Source organism: Lissotriton vulgaris, chromosome 8 (assembly GCF_964263255.1).
Source record: "Lissotriton vulgaris chromosome 8, aLisVul1.2, whole genome shotgun sequence".
NCBI lineage: Eukaryota > Metazoa > Chordata > Amphibia > Caudata > Salamandridae > Lissotriton > Lissotriton vulgaris.
Window position 1 is genome coordinate 1,318,719,477 of NC_141696.1, and position 17,781 is coordinate 1,318,737,257.

The following is a 17,781-nucleotide window of genomic DNA, read 5'->3' on the forward strand; positions in this document are numbered from 1 at the left end:
ACAGTGTATTATGGGAAGTGTGGTATGGAAAGCACATAATCAAGTCCTGTATGGACTTCGCAAGTGGTCCCATCCTCGATCCCATGTACGGCTGCTGTTTCACTTCCGTGACCCCCAAGGATAACGGGGTGGTGCATACTCCACGGTTGTACTGCCACGTGTAAATTGTCGCCCCAGGTTGTCCACCTTTGAGTAGCACACGAGCAGCAGCTTGATTTATGTGTAGGTGAGGACGGGGATCTGCTATTAGATGCCGCTCCGTAATGGATCTGCCCGACGCGTTTCGAAGCTCCATCTGCTTCTCTTCAGGGGCTTTAACGGAAGCGGTGTGCGCAACCGCTAACCCACTTATCCATTTTCCATATGACACACCCACCGATGGGAGGCTCAAATGAGGCTGTGTATTATGGGAAGTGTGGTGCGGAAAGCACATAATCAAGTCCTGTATGGACCCCGCAAGTGGGCCCGTCCTTGATCCCATGTACGGCTGCAGTTTCACTACCGTGACCCCCAAGGATAACGGGGTGGTGCATACTCCACGGTTGGACTGCCGCGCGGAAATTGTCGCTCCAGGTTGTCCACCTTTGAGTAGCCCACGAGCAGCAGCTTGATTTATGTGTAGGTGAAGCGGGGATCCGCTTGTAGATGCGCTCCGTAATGGATCTGCCCGACGCGTTTCGAAGCTCCATCTGCTTCTCTTCAGGGGCTTTAACGGAAGCGGTGTGCGCAACCGCTAATCCACTTATCCATTTTCCATATGACACACCCACTGATGGGAGGCTCAAATGAGGCTGTGTATTATGGGAAGTGTGGTGCGGAAAGCACATAATCAAGTCCTGTATGGACCCCGCAAGTGGGCCCGTCCTCGATCCCATGTACGGCTGCAGTTTCACTACCGTGACCCCCAAGGATAACGGGGTGGTGCATACTCCACGGTTGGACTGCCGCGCGGAAATTGTCGCTCCAGGTTGTCCACCTTTGAGTAGCCCACGAGCAGCAGCTTGATTTATGTGTAGGTGAGGTGGGGATATGCTTGTAGATGCGCTCCGTAATGGATCTGCCCGATGCGTTTCGAAGCTCCATCTGCTTCTATTCAGGGGCTTTAACGGAAGCGGTGTGCGCAACCGCTAACCCACTTCTCCATTTTCCATATGACACACCCACCGATGGGAGGCTAAAATAAGACTGTGTATTATGGGAAGTGTGGTGGGGAAAGCACATAATCAAGTCCTGTATGGACTTCGCAAGTGGTCCCATCCTCGATCCCATGTACGGCTGCTGTTTCACTTCCGTGACCCCCAAGGATAACGGGGTGGTGCATACTCCACGGTTGTACTGCCACGTGTAAATTGTCGCCCCAGGTTGTCCACCTTTTGAGTAGCACACGAGCAGCAGCTTGATTTATGTGTAGGTGAGGACGGGGATCCGCTAGTAGATGCTGCTCCGTAATGGATCTGCCCGACGTGTTTCGAAGCTCCATCTGCTTCTCTTCAGGGGCTTTAACGGAAGTGGTGTGCGCAACCGCTAACCCACTTATCCATTTTCCATATGACACACCCACCGATGGGAGGCTCAAATGAGGCTGTGTATTATGGGAAGTGTGGTGCGGAAAGCACATAATCAAGTCCTGTATGGACCCCGCAAGTGGGCCCGTCCTTGATCCCATGTACGGCTGCAGTTTCACTACCGTGACCCCCAAGGATAACGGGGTGGTGCATACTCCACGGTTGGACTGCCGCGTGTAAATTGTCGCTCCAGGTTCTCCACCTTTGAGTAGCACACGAGCAGCAGCTTGATTTATGTGTAGGTGAGGACGGGGATCCGCTAGTAGATGCCGCTCCGTAATGGATCTGCCCGACGCGTTTCGAAGCTCCATCTGCTTCTCTTCAGGGGCTTTAACGGAAGCGGTGTGCGCAACCGCTAACCCACTTATCCATTTTCCATATGACACACCCACCGATGGGAGGCTCAAATGAGGCTGTGTATTATGGGAAGTGTGGTGCGGAAAGCACATAATCAAGTCCTGTATGGACCCCGCAAGTGGGCCCGTCCTCGATCCCATGTAGGGCTGCAGTTTCACTACCGTGACCCCAAGGATAACGGGGTGGTGCATACTCCACGGTTGGACTGCCGCGCGGAAATTGTCGCACCAGGTTGTCCACCTTTGAGTAGCCCACGAGCAGCAGCTTGATTTATGTGTAGGTGAGGCGGGGATCCGCTTGTAGATGCCGCTCCGTAATGGATCTGCCCGACGCGTTTCGAAGCTCCATCTGCTTCTCTTCAGGGGCTTTAACGGAAGCGGTGTGCGCAACCGCCAACCCACTTATCCATTTTCCATATGACACACCCACCGATGGGAGGCTCAAATGAGGCTGTGTATTATGGGAAGTGTGGTGCGGAAAGCACATAATCAAGTCCTGTATGGACCCCGCAAGTGGGCCCGTCCTTGATCCCATGTACGGCTGCAGTTTCACTACCGTGACCCCCAAGGATAACGGGGTGGTGCATACTCCACAGTTGGACTGCCGCGCGGAAATTGTCGCTCCAGGTTGTCCACCTTTGAGTAGCCCACGAGCAGCAGCTGGATTTATGTGTAGGTGAAGCGGGGATCCGCTTGTAGATGCGCTCCGTAATGGATCTACCCGACGCGTTTCGAAGCTCCATCTGCTTCTCTTCAGGGGCTTTAACGGAAGCGGTGTGCGCAACCGCTAACCCACTTATCCATTTTCCATATGACACACCCACTGATGGGAGGCTCAAATGAGGCTGTGTATTATGGGAAGTGTGGTGCGGAAAGCACATAATCAAGTCCTGTATGGACCCCGCAAGTGGGCCCGTCCTCGATCCCATGTACGTCTGCAGTTTCACTACTGTGACCCCCAAGGATAACGGGGTGGTGCATACTCCACGGTTGGACTGCCGCGCGGAAATTGTCGCTCCAGGTTGTCCACCTTTGAGTAGCCCACGAGCAGCAGCTTGATTTATGTGTCGGTGAGGCGGGGATCCGCTTGTAGATGCGCTCCGTAATGGATCTGCCCGACGCGTTTCGAAGCTTCATCTGCTTCTATTCAGGGGCTTTAACGGAAGCGGTGTGCGCAACCGCTAACCCACTTCTCCATTTTCCATATGACACACCCACCGATGGGAGGCTCAAATAAGACTGTGTATTATGGGAAGTGTGGTGGGGAAAGCACATAATCAAGTCCTGTATGGACTTCGCAAGTGGTCCCATCCTCGATCCCATGTACGGCTGCTGTTTCACTTCCGTGACCCCCAAGGATAACGGGGTGGTGCATACTCCACGGTTGTACTGCCACGTGTAAATTGTCGCCCCAGGTTGTCCACCTTTGAGTAGCACACGAGCAGCAGCTTGATTTATGTGTAGGTGAGGACGGGGATCTGCTAGTAGATGCTGCTCCGTAATGGATCTGCCCGACGCGTTTCGAAGCTCCATCTGCTTCTCTTCAGGGGCTTTAACGGAAGTGGTGTGCGCAACCGCTAACCCACTTATCCATTTTCCATATGACACACCCACCGATGGGAGGCTCAAATGAGGCTGTGTATTATGGGAAGTGTGGTGCGGAATGCACATAATCAAGTCCTGTATGGACCCCGCAAGTGGGCCCGTCCTTGATCCCATGTACGGCTGCAGTTTCACTACCGTGACCCCCAAGGATAACGGGGTGGTGCATACTCCACGGTTGGACTGCCGCGTGTAAATTGTCGCTCCAGGTTGTCCACCTTTGAGTAGCACACGATCAGCAGCTTGATTTATGTGTAGGTGAGGACGGGGATCCGCTAGTAGATGCCGCTCCGTAATGGATCTGACCGACGCGTTTCGAAGCTCCATCTGCTTCTATTCAGGGGCTTTAACGGAAGCGGTGTGCGCAACCGCTAACCCACTTCTCCATTTTCCATATGACACACCCACCGATGGGAGGCTCAAATAAGATTGTGTATTATGGGAAGTGTGGTGGGGAAAGCACATAATCAAGTCCTGTATGGACTTCGCGAATGGTCCCATCCTCGATCCCATGTACGGCTGCAGTTTCACTACCGTGACCCCCAAGGATAACGGGGTGGTGCATACTCCACGGTTGGACTGCCGCGCGGAAATTGTCGCTCCAGGTTGTCCACCTTTGAGTAGCCCACGAGCAGCAGCTTGATTTATGTGTAGGTGAGGCGGGGATCCGCTTGTAGATGCGCTCCGTAATGGATCTGCCCGACGCGTTTCGAAGCTCCATCTGCTTCTCTTCAGGGGCTTTAACGGAAGCGGTGTGCGCAACCGCTAACCCACTTATCCATTTTCCATATGACACACCCACTGATGGGAGGCTCAAATGAGGCTGTGTATTATGGGAAGTGTAGTGCGGAAAGCACATAATCAAGTCCTGTATGGACCCCGCAAGTGGGCCCGTCCTCTATCCCATGTACGGCTGCAGTTTCACTACCGTGACCCCCAAGGATAACGGGGTGGTGCATACTCCACGGTTGGACTGCCGCGCGGAAATTGTCACTCCAGGTTGTCCACCTTTGAGTAGCCCACGAGCAGCAGCTTGATTTATGTGTAGGTGAGGCGGGGATCCGCTTGTAGATGCGCTCCGTAATGGATCTGCCCGACGCGTTTCGAAGCTCCATCTGCTTCTATTCAGGGGCTTTAACGGAAGCGGTGTGCGCAACCGCTAACCCACTTCTCCATTTTCCATATGACACACCCACCGATGGGAGGCTCAAATAAGACAGTGTATTATGGGAAGTGTGGTGGGGAAAGCACATAATCAAGTCCTGTATGGACTTCGCAAGTGGTCCCATCCTCGATCCCATGTACGGCTGCTGTTTCACTTCCGTGACCCCCAAGGATAACGGGGTGGTGCATACTCCACGGTTGTACTGCCACGTGTAAATTGTCGCCCCAGGTTGTCCACCTTTGAGTAGCACACGAGCAGCAGCTTGATTTATGTGTAGGTGAGGACGGGGATCTGCTATTAGATGCCGCTCCGTAATGGATCTGCCCGACGCGTTTCGAAGCTCCATCTGCTTCTCTTCAGGGGCTTTAACGGAAGCGGTGTGCGCAACCGCTAACCCACTTATCCATTTTCCATATGACACACCCACCGATGGGAGGCTCAAATGAGGCTGTGTATTATGGGAAGTGTGGTGCGGAAAGCACATAATCAAGTCCTGTATGGACCCCGCAAGTGGGCCCGTCCTTGATCCCATGTACGGCTGCAGTTTCACTACCGTGACCCCCAAGGATAACGGGGTGGTGCATACTCCACGGTTGGACTGCTGCGCGGAAATTGTCGCTCCAGGTTGTCCACCTTTGAGTAGCCCACGAGCAGCAGCTTGATTTATGTGTAGGTGAAGCGGGGATCCGCTTGTAGATGCGCTCCGTAATGGATCTGCCCGACGCGTTTCGAAGCTCCATCTGCTTCTCTTCAGGGGCTTTAACGGAAGCGGTGTGCGCAACCGCTAATCCACTTATCCATTTTCCATATGACACACCCACTGATGGGAGGCTCAAATGAGGCTGTGTATTATGGGAAGTGTGGTGCGGAAAGCACATAATCAAGTCCTGTATGGACCCCGCAAGTGGGCCCGTCCTCGATCCCATGTACGGCTGCAGTTTCACTACCGTGACCCCCAAGGATAACGGGGTGGTGCATACTCCACGGTTGGACTGCCGCGCGGAAATTGTCGCTCCAGGTTGTCCACCTTTGAGTAGCCCACGAGCAGCAGCTTGATTTATGTGTAGGTGAGGCGGGGATCCGCTTGTAGATGCGCTCCGTAATGGATCTGCCCGATGCGTTTCGAAGCTCCATCTGCTTCTATTCAGGGGCTTTAACGGAAGCGGTGTGCGCAACCGCTAACCCACTTCTCCATTTTCCATATGACACACCCACCGATGGGAGGCTCAAATAAGACTGTGTATTATGGGAAGTGTGGTGGGGAAAGCACATAATCAAGTCCTGTATGGACTTCGCAAGTGGTCCCATCCTCGATCCCATGTACGGCTGCTGTTTCACTTCCGTGACCCCCAAGGATAACGGGGTGGTGCATACTCCACGGTTGTACTGCCACGTGTAAATTGTCGCCCCAGGTTGTCCACCTTTGAGTAGCACACGAGCAGCAGCTTGATTTATGTGTAGGTGAGGACGGGGATCCGCTAGTAGATGCTGCTCCGTAATGGATCTGCCTGACGCGTTTCGAAGCTCCATCTGCTTCTCTTCAGGGGCTTTAACGGAAGTGGTGTGCGCAACCGCTAACCCACTTATCCATTTTCCATATGACACACCCACCGATGGGAGGCTCAAATGAGGCTGTGTATTATGGGAAGTGTGGTGCGGAAAGCACATAATCAAGTCCTGTATGGACCCCGCAAGTGGGCCCGTCCTTGATCCCATGTACGGCTGCAGTTTCACTACCGTGACCCCCAAGGATAACGGGGTGGTGCATACTCCACGGTTGGACTGCCGCGTGTAAATTGTCGCTCCAGGTTGTCCACCTTTGAGTAGCACACGAGCAGCAGCTTGATTTATGTGTAGGTGAGGACGGGGATCCGCTAGTAGATGCCGCTCCGTAATGGATCTGTCCGACGCGTTTCGAAGCTCCATCTGCTTCTCTTCAGGGGCTTTAACGGAAGCGGTGTGCGCAACCGCTAACCCACTTATCCATTTTCCATATGACACACCCACCGATGGGAGGCTCAAATGAGGCTGTGTATTATGGGAAGTGTGGTGCGGAAAGCACATAATCAAGTCCTGTATGGACCCCGCAAGTGGGCCCGTCCTCGATCCCATGTAGGGCTGCAGTTTCACTACCGTGACCCCAAGGATAACGGGGTGGTGCATACTCCACGGTTGGACTGCCGCGCGGAAATTGTCGCTCCAGGTTGTCCACCTTTGAGTAGCCCACGAGCAGCAGCTTGATTTATGTGTAGGTGAGGCGGGGATCCGCTTGTAGATGCCGCTGCGTAATGGATCTGCCCGACGCGTTTCGAAGCTCCATCTGCTTCTATTCAGGGGCTTTAACGGAAGCGGTGTGCGCAACCGCTAACCCACTTCTCCATTTTCCATATGACACACCCACCGATGGGAGGCTCAAATAAGATTGTGTATTATGGGAAGTGTGGTGGGCAAAGCACATAATCAAGTCCTGTATGGACCCCGCAAGTGGGCCCATCCTCGATCCCATGTACGGCTGCTGTTTCACTTCTGTGACCCCCAAGGATAACGGGGTGGGGCATACTCCATGGTTGGACTGCCGCGTGTAAATTGTCGCTCCAGGTTGTCCACCTTTGAGTAGCACACGAGCAGCAGCTTGATTTATGTGTAGGTGAGGTCGGGGATCCGCTAGTAGATGCCGCTCCGTAATGGATCTGCCCGACGCGTTTCGAAGCTCCATCTGCTTCTCTTCAGGGGCTTTAACGGAAGCGGTGTGCGCAACCGCTAACCCACTTATCCATTTTCCATATTACACACCCACCGATGGGAGGCTCAAATGAGGCTGTGTATTATGGGAAGTGTGGTGCGGAAAGCACATAATCAAGTCCTGTATGGACCCCGCAAGTGGGCCCGTCCTCGATCCCATGTACGGCTGCAGTTTCACTACCGTGACCCCCAAGGATAACGGGGTGGTGCATACTCCACGGTTGGACTGCCGCGTGTAAATTGTCGCTCCAGGTTGTCCACCTTTGAGTAGCACACGAGCAGCAGCTTGATTTATGTGTAGGTGAGGACGGGGATCTGCTTGTAGATGCCGCTCCGTAATGGATCTGCCCGACATGTTTCGAAGCTCCATCTGCTTCTCTTCAGGGACTTTAACGGAAGGGGTGTGCGCAACCGCTAACCCACTTCTCCATTTTCCATATGACACACCCACCGATGGGAGGCTCAAATGAGACTGTGTATTATGGGAAGTGTGGTGCAGAAAGCAGATAATCAAGTCCTGTATGGACCCCGCAAGTGGGCCCATCCTCGATCCCATGTACGGCTGCTGTTTCACTTCCGTGACCCCCAAGGATAACGGGGTGGTGCTTACTCCGCGGCTGGACTGCCGCATGTAAATTGTCGCTCCAGGTTGTCCACCTTTGTGTAGCACACAAGCAGCAGCTTGATTTATGTGTAGGTGAAGATGGGGATCTGCTTGTAGATGCCGCTCCGTAATGGATCTGCCCGACGCGTTTCGAAGCTCCATCTGCTTCTCTTCAGGGGCTTTAACGGAAGCAGTGTGCGCAACCGCTAACCCACTTCTCCATTTTCCATATGACACACCCACCGATGGGAGGCTCAAATGAGACTGTGTATTATGGGAAGTGTGGTGCGGAAAGCACATCATTAAGTCCTGTATGGACCCCGCAAGTGGGCCCGTCCTCGATCCCATGTACGGCTGCTGTTTCACTTCTGTGACCCCCAAGGATAACGGTGTGGTGCATACGCCGCAGCAGAATTGGCGCTACAGGTTGTCCACCTTTGAGTAGCACACGAGCAGCAGCTTAATTTATGTGTAGTTGAGGACGGGGATCCGCTTGTAGATGCAGCTCCATAATGGATCTGTCCGACGCGTTTCGAAGCTCCATCTGCTTCTCTTTAGGGGCTTTAACGGAACCGGTGTGTGCAAACGCTAACCCACTTCTCCATTTTCCATATGACACACCCACCGATGGGAGGCTCAAATGAGACTGTGTATTATGGGAAGTGTGGTGCGGAAAGCGCATAATCAAGTCCTGTATGGACCCCGCAAGTGGGCCCGTCCTCGATCCCATGTACGGCTGCTGTTTCACTTCCGTGACCCCCAAGGATAACGGGGTGGTGCATACTCCGCGGCTGGACTGCTGCGTGTAAATTGTCGCTCCAGGTTGTCCACCTTTGAGTAGCACATGAGCAGCAGCTTGATTTATGTATAGGTGAGGATGGGGATCCGCTTGTAGATGCAGCTCCTTAATGGATCTGCCCAACGCGTTTCGAAGCTCCATGTGCTTCTCTTCAGGGGCTTTAACGGAAGCGGTGTGCACAACCGCTAACCCACTTCTCCATTTTCCATATGACACACCCACCGATGGGAGGCTCAAATGAGACTGTGTATTAGGGGAAGTGTGGTGCTGAAAGCACTTAATCAGGTCCTGTATGGACCCCGCAAGTGGGCCCATCCTCGATCCCATGTACGGCTGCTGTTTCACTTCTTTGACCCCCAAGGATAACGGCGTGGTGCATACTCCGCGGCTGGACTGCAGCGTGTAAATTGTCGCTCCAGGTTGCCCACCTTTGAATAGCACACGAGCAGCAGCTTGATTTATGTGTAGGTGAGGACGGGGATCCGCTTGTAGATGCCGCTCCGTAATGGATCTGCCCGATGCGTTTCGAAGCTCCATCTGCTTCTCTTCAGGGGCTTTAACAGAAGCGGTGTGCGCAACCGCTAACCCACGTCTCCAATTTCCATATGACACACCCACCGATGGGAGGCTCAAATGAGACTGTGTATTATGGGAAGTGTGGTGCGGAAAGCACATAATCAAGTCCTGTTAGGACCCCGCAAGTGGGCCCGTCCTCGATCCCATGTACGGCTGCTGTTTCACTTCCATGACCCCCAAGGATAACGGGGTGATGCATACTCCGCGGCTGGACTTCCCCGTGTAAATTGTCGCTCCAGGTTGTCCACCTTTGAGTAGCACACGAGCAGCAGCTTGATTTATGCATTGGTGAGGACGGGGATCTGCTTGTAGATGCAGCTCCGTAATGGATCTGCCCGACGTGTTTCGAAGCTCCACCTGCTTCTCTTCACGGGCTTTAACGGAAGCGGTGTGCGCAACCGCTAACCCACTTCTCCATTTTCCATATGACACACCCACCCATATATATATATATTACCTACTGGCCTGTACGTAGTTATAGATAGAACCGAGTTTCCATAGGAAAAGCATTTTTTGATTTGCTAATAACTTTGGTGTCATTTGATGAATCTTCCTGAAATCCCGCCAAAAACAAGTCTATCCAGGTCAACTCTTATCCTGAAAGTTTGGGGGTGATTCATCAAGCAGGGGCTGAGAAAAAAGGTGGGGGCCCAAAAGTCATTTTCTCTATGTTCATTTCCGTAGAAAATTTTGCGACAATGTACAGCTCAAACTGTGGAACAGAATTACTCCAAATTTGGCAGGAAGGTAGAGCTTGGTTCAGAAAGTGACCTTTTTTTCAAATGGTGTAAATCCGTTCAGTATTTGCTGAGAAATTATAAAAATAAAAGTTTCAATATCTGGACGGAGCCTAAGTCGCGTGCGCAAGCTTCACTGTGATTTCCTGCTAGCACTCCAAACCAGGAATTGTTGGTAGCCATCTTGTGGCTCAGTAGAAGCTAGTCACCCAAAAACAGAGAAACAAATGTATAAAACAAGAGAAGGGGGCAGGGTAGAAAAACCCTGACCCCCTAGGTTTGCTTAGGGGGTTCCATAAAGACCCCCAAGGCCCAAAAAATCATTTAAAAAAAAACCAAGATCTGCAAAAATTCGCGCTGGGGTCGCGGGTTCTCATGTTTCACTTTAATGAGGCCCTTGGTTGGGCTAGGTTCCGGGAGTATTTCTTGGAAATTAATAGCAGGGGCTTGCAGGGGTTGGGGGGGTCCGCGCAACCCCGGGGCTTCACTTATGTTGGGAGAGGGGTTGTGCGGCTCCCCTCGTGGATTCTTCCATGTGCTTGTAACTTTGGCATCGTTTGACGAATCTTTATGAAATTATCCCAAAAGTTTCTCTTTTTTTGATTAGCCTCTATATATCTATATTGAAAGTTTGGGAGTGAATGGTGTAGGAGGGGCTGTCCCTTTGTGAGTTAGAGCCGAGCTCTCCCTTTGCGAGCCAGCACACTGGTGTGTGTTTGCGAGCCGACGGCTCGTAGCTCACACTGTGCGAGCCGAGCCCATGGGCCGCAAGTGTCCCTCTGCAAGGCTGCTCGATGGCCCGCAGGTCTCCCTGTGCTAGGCGGATTGCAGCTGTCACTCTGCGAACCGGTATTGGGAATATAAGGCTGCACTAAAAAGAACCCTTGTGTTTATTAGTTGGAGCTACATATAAGTGCGGATGAACAGCTTCAGGTTTTTCAGAAAAACTCGATTTCCCTGATTTGTGAAGTGTACTCCATCACTTCTGTAGATATCAACCATATCAAAACGTATGTTGTTGTTGTGGATCGACCCCATTCTATGGTCTCTGAGGTATACAGACACAGCTTTGTTGACATTCTTCCTAGATTTTTCAATCTGAGGACAAAATTGGTTTGACGATTTCCACTTCTATCTTTGGCACATATTGGAATATACAAAGACAGTTTGAGGCAAAAGCAACATCAGTTGTCGAAAGGTGTCCTTCATTAGCATTTCCAAACCTACCCAAGGCAATGTGACTAGGTCGTTTCCACCACAGTGCACAATCATGAGGTCAGGGTGTTGGAGATGCAAACAGGTTTTAACCAAAGGCAACAATTGGTGCCACTTCAATCCTCTCTGTCCAAAGCACTTAATGTCCACATTTTGTAAATCTAGGTCTAAGTCAATACGTCTCTGTTCTGCATACCTCTTGCACCAGAAAACATAGCTATATCCTATGATCCACACTAGCATTTTGAAGATATGGCTGGGAGGAATGGATGGATGACTGTAGCTCATGCAGTCCATTGATAGAATAAGACATATGTTTAAAGATGGGGAACAACTTTTTTTTGCCATACAAAATGATACCTGATTGGGAGATGAAAAGCATTGTTTTTTAAAAGTAAGGTGCACATTCGTTTTGTGGAAAAGCATCTTTGAGATTGGTTAAGAAAAAGCAGTTTTAACATGGAGTACATACCTCAGGATAAAATTTGGTCAATTCAACCACACCTGCTACTTGCATTTAGAAGGAACTGTTCGAACTTAAAGCAATCGTGAACTTTTAACCTGCACGTGCCGTTAAATGTTCGAGAAACTGTTGCAAAAAAATATCGTTAGGTTTTTAAAACATTATGAACTTTTAACCTGCACATGTTATAGAATGTTCTAGAAAGTGTGTTGATAGAATACGTTGCATTTTTTACTTCTATGTGTCCTTGAATATTAAAAAACTGATTATATGGAAAATTAAAAAAAAACAATAGAGAGAAGTTTTGAAACCTAAAAGAATCAAGGAACTATTCTAATTTGTTCATTACAAGTATTTATGTGTTGAGCAACAAAATTACAGACACAACAGCACCAGGAAGAGGAAGAAGCAGGGAGTGGGGGCGGGGGGGGGGGGGGGTGGGGGAGATGGGCACAATGGCAAACATGCACAATTAAGTACAGCACAACTATATACAAACCGTGGCCAAAATGAAACACACCATCAATGAGCACAAGTCACACTACCGGCCAACATCACACCACTGAACGAGCATAGAAGTGAAAACCACACTGCCTGAAAGGGAGAAGAGTGAACAAAAGCTCACATGAAGGGACAACTCCCACACAATGCAGCACACACACATATGAAGCAGAGTACACCAACATCCAACGCAATGTTATCCAAACACAAATATTCGCGCAATCGAACACAGGACACAAATGCACTCGCCTGTGGCAGATAAGCGTCCAAAAGCGTCACTACGAAAGAGGCATATGAGAACGCATAGGTAAAAAACCCACAGTCAAGATGGGGTACCAATTCACATATGGCAGGGAGCCAGAGAATGCGTGACACACACATTGGGCGGGACATGTGCATTGTGGCACATCGAGTCGTGGTTCCAGGTACCTTGTCACTCGTCCATGAACGCAAATGCAGCTGCGTAAGCCACTTTTTCGAATGAGTGATGGTTGGCCACAATATTTGACATATCGTAAACGTAATCCATCAGGTGACCGGGACAGATGTGCTGACTCCAACCACTGTACCCAATGTGCACCAAAGCAGAATCGGAAAGTGGGTCAATTTGGTCACTGCATCTTACGACACGTGCAATCTCCCTGGCCCAGTTCCCAACATGCATGCTAAACATCCATGCATGACATAAACGGATATCACCATGACACTCCTGGTTGCGGGCCTACAGGGGGCGCACACAACCGTCATAATCCATGTTAGCTACCCACTCGTTGGAGAGGCACACGTCCATGCACCACTCAGATAGGCATGTGCGACATTGGAATAAAGGTTGAAGACAGGTGATGTCCGCAATGCGGTAGCTCAGCCGGTAAGTGATCCGCAGCACTGCCAAAGGCAATGCACCCAGGATATGCAGCAGACATGCAAGGTATAGGTGGACGTGAATGGAGTCGACCAGGTGTTCTGGATGCCCTGCCATTGCATTTGTGGCTCTGCTTGTAGCTGCACTGGCTTGCCGTGTGCCAGTGTTGTGGATGAAATGGATCAGCTTGGTGCAATGAGCCGGGTGTTTGTGCAATGGGTGCAGGGGTTTGGTGGGAGTACGTGTAAAGGCCATTTTACGCACGCTAACTGCTACAAAGGACTTTTGAATGTGGGATGTGTACTCGTTGTTCTCAAAACGGGAAGTGTGTAGTGTGGGAGAAACAGCAGTTCAGTTATGTGCAACATATTGCATGTCCATATTTGCATTCCACATCTTGTAAATTGCCACATTGTAATGATTAAGGTACGTTTCCACATGAAGATGAATTTGGTGATTGTACTGAAGCTATAACTGATATAAAGAGAGTTCTTGAAGTAAGGGTACTAAAAGGATATTATATAGGTTTTAGGCTGTGATAGTTACTTGTCTACTGGACTCTGTATTAAAGAATCAAGACTTAATTTTAATTGTGAGCCCTGATGACCACAGTGTAGGCCAGAGTTAGCGGTCAGCAAGGGCCCATAGCCATGTGGTGTTGAGTTGAGGTGCACAGTTAGTGGCACCAGTAGCATTGAGACTGTATGAGCCTGTGATATTGCTTGGTGCGGACAAGGCACACTGGAGCAATGTCTGTTGCCTACCGGACTGCGTCATCTGCAATCGGGAGTCTATCTGAATTGTGAGCCCTTCTGACCGCAGTGTAGGCAAGAAGTAGCGGTGAGCAAGGGCATTGAAGGAATCTTCATAGCAGTCACAATCTCCAAGTAATTACATTTCAGTCTGCCAAGGTTTGAAGAGTTGCAGAAGAGATAAATAGAAAAACTCTCTTTTATTTGGAGTATCACAACTTAGTTTCCTGTGATTAATCAGATTTCCTTTGGAAAGCTTTACCAAACATCCTTCAGATGCAATTACAGTGTATTTTCCTTCATTTATATCTTCCTTAACATTTTTTGGGAAAGCATAATGTTGCAGTATTTCATATAGACATATGTTTTCCAGGTATGGTTCATTCATTGCCAAGTATTCATTTTCTTGTACAGATTGCAAAACTCGATTTAGTGCTACAGGAAGACCAAACCTTATCCAGATGATTCCTCTTGACTTTGAATATAAACTTGCAAGTGTCTATCGACACGAACATTCATAGGATGTAATCTCTCGATGTGAAAGCATCTTTAATCTGAAGCTGTACAATTGTTTGCTAAGTGTCTCGTCCTATGAAAGTTTTTCCCATATTTCTTTAAATTTTGTCTTCTCAGACTTGGTACTATATGATGTGACATAGGGAGAAACAGGAGTTCAGTTATGTGCAATATATTGTATGTCCATATTTGCATTCCACATCTTGTAAATTGCTGCATTGTAATCATAAAGGTACTTAAATTGTTCTGTTCTTTTTATATTATAAGTATTTTTGGCTGATTTTCGAGTGATAGTATGCCTCACTGCTGACATAAAACGGTTCAGTCTTACTTGCAATGACTTATGGTGCACTGAGTTCGTTGTTCCTTTGGCGCTCAGCGTGTACGTTCCCTGAGATGATGTGTGGTTAAGGGGGGGCCGCACTCAGACCAACGTCTTTTGTCTATTGAATTCTGCTTGGCTTCTGTTGAACAGGGTTAGCGGTACTACGTGTTGCCACTTGTGTTGAACAGAGTTAGTGGCAGCACGTGTCGCGCCTTGTATTGTACAGGGTTAGCGGCATCATGTATTGCCGGTCTTGCATAAGGAAATGTGCTTCACTGATCGAAGGGAGTCTGGTGCTGTGGTCACTGCCACAGACTTGGGGTCACTGCTATTCAGGACTCAGGACACAGTTACACATCTGGGATCGGCTTGTGTTGTACTGGGTTAGTGGCATCACGTGTTCTGGTCTTGCATGTGGAAATATGCCTCATTGATTGAAGGGAGTCTGGTGCTGTGATCGCTGCCAAGGACTTGGGGTCACTGCCATTCAGGACTCAGGACACAGGTCCACATGTGGGATCGGCTTGTGTTGAAGATGATTAGTGGCACCATGTGTCACCGGTCTTCCACGCTGTAGGTCGGAGGTAGCGGTAAGCAAGGGCCCACAGCCAGGTGCATACGTTGGTGGCCTCACCGGCCTGGGAAGTGTAGGTTCAGTGGCCCCACGTGCTCGCTGGCCTTTCATATGCAAATAGGCCTCACTAATCAAATGGAGTCGTGTGCTGTGGTCGCTGCCATGAAGTTGGGGTCACTGCCATTCAGGACTCAGGACACAGTTACACATGTGGGATTGGCTTGTGCTGAACAGAGTTAGTGGCAGCATGTGTTGCGCCTTGTGTTGTACAGGGTTAGTGGCATCACGTGTCGCTGGTCTTTCACACTGTAGGCCAGAGGTAGTGGTGAACAAGGGCCCACAACCACTTGCATACTTTGGTGGAGTTCAGGTTCATTGGCACGACGTGTTGCTGGCCTTCCATATGCAAATACCCCTCATTAATCAAAGGGAGTCTGGAGCTGTGGTTGCCGCCACGAAGTTGGTGTCACTGCCATTCAGGGCTCAGGACACAGTTACACATGTGGGATTGGCTTGTGTTGAACAGGTTCAGTGGCGCCACGTGTCACTGGTCTTCCACAGTGTAGCCCAGAGGCAGCGGTCAGCAAAGGCCCACAGCCACGTGACATTGACTTGAGCTGCACAGATTGGGAGCATTTGGTCTTCTTAACCCATTATAGTCTCTTACACAATTTGCATCAATACCAATCTTGAATTATGAACCGTGCTAACCCCAGTTTAGGTCGTAGGCAGCGGTCAGGATGGGCGCACAGCCATGTGGTGTTGAGTTGAGCTGCACAGTTAGTGGCACCAGGAGCATTCAGCGTGAACGCACCCTGCGATGATACGTGGTCTCTGTGGGCCACACTGGGAGCAATGTCTTTTGTCTAATGAATTCTGCCTTGATAAGGCCACATGGTGTTGACTCGTGGTGCACTGAGTTAGTGGTACCTTTGGTGCTCAGCGTGTGCGCAGCCTGCGATCATGCGGGGTCCGTGCGGGCCAAACTGGGAGGAACGTGTCTCGCCTGCTGGACAGCATCATCTGTAATCGCCGCTGCATCTGAATTGTGAACCCGTCTGTCCGCAATGTAGATCGAAGGCAGTAGTCTGTACAGACATAAGTCTGCGGTGCTGTCCCGCTGGGTTCGCAGGTGACCTGTGTCGAGGAGGCCCACGGTCATGGCGGCAGCCACATGGCAGGGTGAGGGCCGCCGCTTTGGCAGACTCGTTGGTATTTCGACAAGGGAACCACGCCCAGGGTATGGCCTATTTATTCATACCCCTACGCTGGAGTGGCGTACGTTGGACAAGCCCACTCTGCTTCCGCTTCTAGGGGGGGACAACACAGCTACATGACCAAGATCTTTCCTGTTGCCTGAGGTAACATGGTTGCGTCCACTGTGCATAACACTACAAGTATAGATATTATATGTCCACATGGAGAGGCTTGTGCTTTGCATAATGAGGTCTTTGCAGCACATCAGCACTACACTTGGCATCGTGTGCATCATTATTGATGGGTGACTTGCCTCCTTCACACTATTGTGCGGCCAATTTGTTTTGGGAAGTCCGTTGTCCTGTTTTGCGCTGCCTCGGTGGTAGTAGGGGGGTTGTCCGTGGAGAGGTTCTGGTGGTGGTGGCGCTGGGTGTTGTGGCCTTGTTCGGTGTCAGAGCTGCAGGATCAGTAGCTGTATCACGTGTTGGTCTTTCGATGTGGCTGTGAGTTGGGTTCAATTCACGCTGTAGATAGTCGACCTCCTTAAACCAGTTAAAGGCTGATGTTCATTTTGTTACTGCTAAGTCAGCTTATCGCCTCCTTTTGGATCGCATTGCAGATTTGACTAGTTGTTCAAAAAATGGGGAAGTGGTGTTTTAGTTTTTTTTCCACGGGAACGCCTACTTTGCATTAGCGTTAGTTATGGCTCTTATTTGTGGCGATTTTTTTGGCAGAAGGTATCGATAGAAAAGTAGTGAGATTCGCAGTTTTGACCAGTTTGAGAATGGGATGCTAATTTAAACACACAGAAAAAAAGATAGGTTTAATGAACATCTTAATTAGAAATTAGCACTTAAAAACCTTTGAAATTCACTGAAAAATCATAGGTTTCAGGCACGTTATAGTTAGAAATTGATATTTAAAAAAACATTGAAATTCACTGAAAAAAACACAGGTTTTAGGGACATTATAGACAGGTGATGTTAGAGTGTGAGGAGATGCATCAGATTATCACGTGGATGACATCATCAGCAGTACATTGCGGGGGCGCGAGTTATAGTTAGCTGAACTAACTATAACAGTGGAATTTCTATGGTTTTGTATGAGTGAAGTGTCCAGCCACCTATAACGTCCCTGAAACCTGTTTTCACTGTATATATATATATATATATATATATATTATCCACATATACATACATACATGTATATATATATATATGTGATCAAGAC